Here is a 4,855-nt window from a genome sequence, read left to right as displayed (position 1 = left end):
CGATTGAGGTTGTTTAGTCCTATAGCCCAAATCTAAAAATTTTTGCTCAGCCATAGTCTCAAGATTGAGGATTGAGAAGTGAGGAGGGAATTGTTGTGTGGCTGAACCCTCAGACGAACGGATAGTAGATCAAACTGGAATAGTCTCCATGTTTTCATCACTATTAACACCAATTGTAGGAGGTTCGGCATCGACATCGTCCTCACCATGAGCTTCTTCTCTTGGATGTACCTTGCTAGAATCGATGGGTCCCGAGCTCCCAATAGGTGATGTTATTGCAAGAGTAAACTCACCAAACGTGCGATTATCTCCCATGTTACATCCATGTTTCACTTCACGATTCAAATTTACAGTAAAAGTAGGAGAGATCGCTAAAGCTGCAACGGCTAAACCGACGGGAGTAAAGCTAGACGCTCTGATTGTACCCACAAAATGAGAATTCGGAGATGATTCTCTAGAACTTCCAACCACATCTTCAAACTTTGCATACAACTCTGTCGTACGGATCACCGAAAAGATTCTACGACAATGAAATATTACTTGCAAGTCATCGTCGCTCTGTAATTCAAAACGAATCTAACTTTACAAATCTTTGACCAACTGTAATTAGAATCCTATATAATAACTGACCAACTCTCTTTTTTCCAACTGACCCAATTTTTGATAAACTGTTATTATATAACTATACAAATATTGTGGGTAGTCTTATAAATACGGCAGATGATTTCTTTTTACCAGTAAAAGTAATAGCCTCCCTATTCTCTTTAATCTCTCTTTTAGAATGTATGAATGCTAGAAAACTATCATCACTATCACTCATTTCTTAACTCTACAACACTTTCATCCTGTCTCGAATTATTTATGCTGATGTGTTGTTCTCTATGTAGTATGTAACCATGAATCCTTGGCTTTCTTATTGTTTTAACCATATATAGCATAAATCATTAGTATTTAATATGTTTTGTAGTAAAACAATATAAAATATAGAATACCTTTTTAGCGATGATGATTTATGCTATATATGTTTTGTAATAAAACAGTATAAATTTTATTGTTTTAGTGTTTGTTGAGCCGCTAGTATAAATAATGAGAATTCCTTTATTTTTGGTCTTTTGCTGGGAGTTATTCATGTTTTACGCTTTTTGCTAACTTAACGAAAAAATTTAGGTGCCAGCAATTTTTGTATTTTCTGGCTAGCACTTAACCATCAAAACAAAAGTGAGTGATCTTTTACTATTAGATATAATTTCACACCATTAAAAATATTATTGATGACCAATTGATGGTTACAAAACACCAAAATAACTGGCCATAGCATTTCTCAAACCTAACTTAAGATCACAATTTATGCTGACCATGACAATTTAGGCACTTCAGAATATAAATGCATGAATCATTATAATCATCAGGGTTTTATATTTTTTTTTTAAAATTAGTAGTAGGCCCACGATTTATATAAAAAATAAGAGGATAAAAATATTGTTCTTTCTCATTTAAGACAATCTGGTAGTTTTTATATTTAATAAGTTTATTTAAATAATTTGTCCTAATTTAAACATAACTTTTAATGTAAAAATAGAGTTTTATTTTACTTAAAAAAATTTTGTTTAGTTATTCATTTTTATAAGTTTATTATTTTTTAAAATAATATAAATTAATAAATTCAAATCATAGCATTTTAAATTTTAATTGATATTTGAGTCTCATATTCAGGACATTTTATTAAATATAATTTGTTAAACATACTAATTTTTACTATTGAAAAGTGATATAAAAAAATTTAAATAAATGTATAAATTATAGATATAGACATGCACAGAAAAAGTTACGATTAATTTTTTTCTTACATATTTCATCCTCAAAGAAGACAATTTTACTATATGTCTATCTTGTTTGTTGTGTAAACGAGATAAGTAAGAATATAATAATCACAGATCAAAATCGCAAACGGAATAAGATATGTATTACAATTTGAACATGGATCCCGCTAGAGAGACAATGGACTATTTGTATAATGTGTACAATGGCTATTGAGTTATGAAATGAACATCCCCTATACTATTTAGAATAACTATCCGAGTACAAAGGATAATAAACATCTTCTCGAAAAATTAATTTAATTTTTGGATTCACCAAGGATCGAACTCTTGACCTTTTGGATCTAGTGCTTTAATACTATATCATGATACCACTCATCCCAAAAGTTTCAGCTGATGGAAAAATATAACACTAATGATTATATCTCTAATACTTCATAAATCTCCATTATACACATTGTATAAATATTTCATTGGTTCCTCGTACTTTTTCTTTGAACATATCTTGTTTTCATTGAGGACGAAATACGTTCATAGTGTAGTGTGTATATATATACTTCTTTCATTTCCACCACTTTAGAATTTTTTTTTCTCAAAAAATTCTCTTTTCTCTTTTCCTTCTGATTTACTTTTCGGTGATTTATAATGACACAAGTACATTATGTAACATCAATCGATTGATGCGCCCATCCAAATTGCAAGAGTGCTCGATTGTGAGGTTGATAACCAAATTAATTTAATATCTCAATTTTATTTTTGTTAAATTCATTTTCTTAGTTTAGGTTAAATAATAATAAATGTAGTATAGTATATAAATTATATCTGTTACAAGTTGTCATTTGGGTAGTTAGTATAATAATTTTCTTTTGGATTTTATTATTGTGGATTTTATTAATCTATTATGTCAATTAGGTTTATCTTAATTAATAATTTTGTTGTAACTGACTTGAATTAGTTAGATTTTTTTGTTAATATTGGTTTTGTTAAAAAATTAAAGTCCAGTTATATATGTTTGTAGCCGAGTGTGATTTATTCTAGGCGGAATAGCCACACGATGACATCTGATGATGTCCAGCTGATACCATATCTCAGAAGAGACTAAGTTTGAATATGCAGTGCATCTCATGGGTTTTTATTTGACAACACCCTGATCTTCCATAAACCTCGAACATCACACGCACGTGTTCATTGCTTACAATTCAAAAATGCTTGAATTAAGCCTCGGTTTGCCAACGCAACGAGGAACTTATACCTGATTCTCCTAACTTCTCTCTGACATTGAACCCTCATCTTCATTAATATTATATTTTTCAGAGCCTTAAGAGTATTCACCTGAAGGGTTCAAAACAACACCAAGTCAGAAGAATCAAATACATTCTTTTATCATTATCTCTAATACAACTATTTACATAAACACTCACAACAAAATACTCACTACTGATATTTTTAAAGAATACGGGAAGAGAACTGAAATGAAATTGGTGTTAGAATGACATAAATGAGCTCCTTATATAGTTAAAAACTTGTCCCGTGCATATCACGTGTACACAGATAACAACTTCTTTAAACAAATATCTTTTTCTTTGTATAGACGAGTTCTTTTTTAGCATATCTCATCTTCAGTATGGATGAGATAATAGCATCAACATTTTAAGAATATATCATGGTTGGACACGTAATACTTTGCATTCGTCAGTTCTCTCTAAGAACAAGATATGTAACAGAAAAAAATATAGTCTCATACGCGTGTCTATATATTTAAAATTTATTTATTTATTTTTAAAAAAATCTCTAATATAAATATATATTAAGAACTAATATCAAAAATAATTTTTGAAAAGAATAATTGGATCTACCAAAATTTGGCGTACCCGATTTTCCCTCCTCCGATCCCATAGAAAAAAATTGATTTTGATATTGTGTATTGTGTTTATTTGTTAAGGAAAATTTTGATTTTTTTTAATTTATTTAAGAAAATTTTCCGTTGGTTTGATCTTCCAGCACAAGAATAGAATCATAAAAAAAATAGTTAAAGGAGGATGTGCATTTTTGCTCAATCACAATTCACAAGCCCAATGGAATATACATGTTTTAATTCGTTGCAATAAAAGGGAAAAAATAGTTTTATATAAGTATTTGATCTTTATAAAATGTCAGCTTTTGGTTTTAGATTTTATAATTTTTTTTGTTTAAATAAAAATTAGATTACTATATATAATCGATACAAAAATTGGTGGATATAGAACATCTTAAAAAATCCTATAACAAAAGATATACTTTACATTTCTACAAACATTAATCCGTCAATGCATAAATATACATGGTTCTAAATTTTTAAGTATGATCCCGTTAAGAATTTGTTTTCGCATTAATATAAAAAATAAAAAGAAATTATACTTACATCACTTTTACTATATTATCAAGGATAAATATTTTTTATTATATAAAATACACTTTTTTATTCCTTATTAATTATTTTAATATAAAAAATTGATCATATAAAATTATGCGTATAACATTTGTTCATACCCTGTCCCAATAATAAAGGCACAGGTCCAAACGAAAGGTCTAGTCCAAAGGATTGAGCCTTGCTGAGCACCGACCTTCGTACTGAGAAGTCGGTCTTGACTACGATTCGCTCTAAAGAAGTCGGGACGGAGAATAGTTGGCAGATCAACATCAATCCAAACAAGTAACTGCCCCTAAAATATCTCTAACCACTTCCAGGAGCCATATCTTAACCTCCCTAAGATAAAGGGACGGTTATCACCCTAAAAGGGTGGCACTACTTCAGCGGTGGTTATTGGCTCACCACTATAAATACACTGACACTCTTCAGGTATCTCTAAGTTCCAATACATTCTAGACCTGCTCATACCCTTGCTAACTTAGGCATCGGAGTGTCTTTGCAGGTACCACCCCCCATTCACTCACGTACATAAGTCGGAAGGAGGTTTAGGCGCACAAACTGCTCGGAAGCCACCCTCCGCTGCTGATCGGGCCGGCCAATACAGTCCAGTCCATTAATCTCCGGTTAC

Source organism: Arachis duranensis, chromosome 8 (assembly GCF_000817695.3).
Source record: "Arachis duranensis cultivar V14167 chromosome 8, aradu.V14167.gnm2.J7QH, whole genome shotgun sequence".
Taxonomy (NCBI): Eukaryota; Viridiplantae; Streptophyta; class Magnoliopsida; order Fabales; family Fabaceae; genus Arachis; species Arachis duranensis.
The sequence above is the reverse complement of the archived record's forward strand: the minus strand, read 5'-3'. Positions refer to the sequence as shown.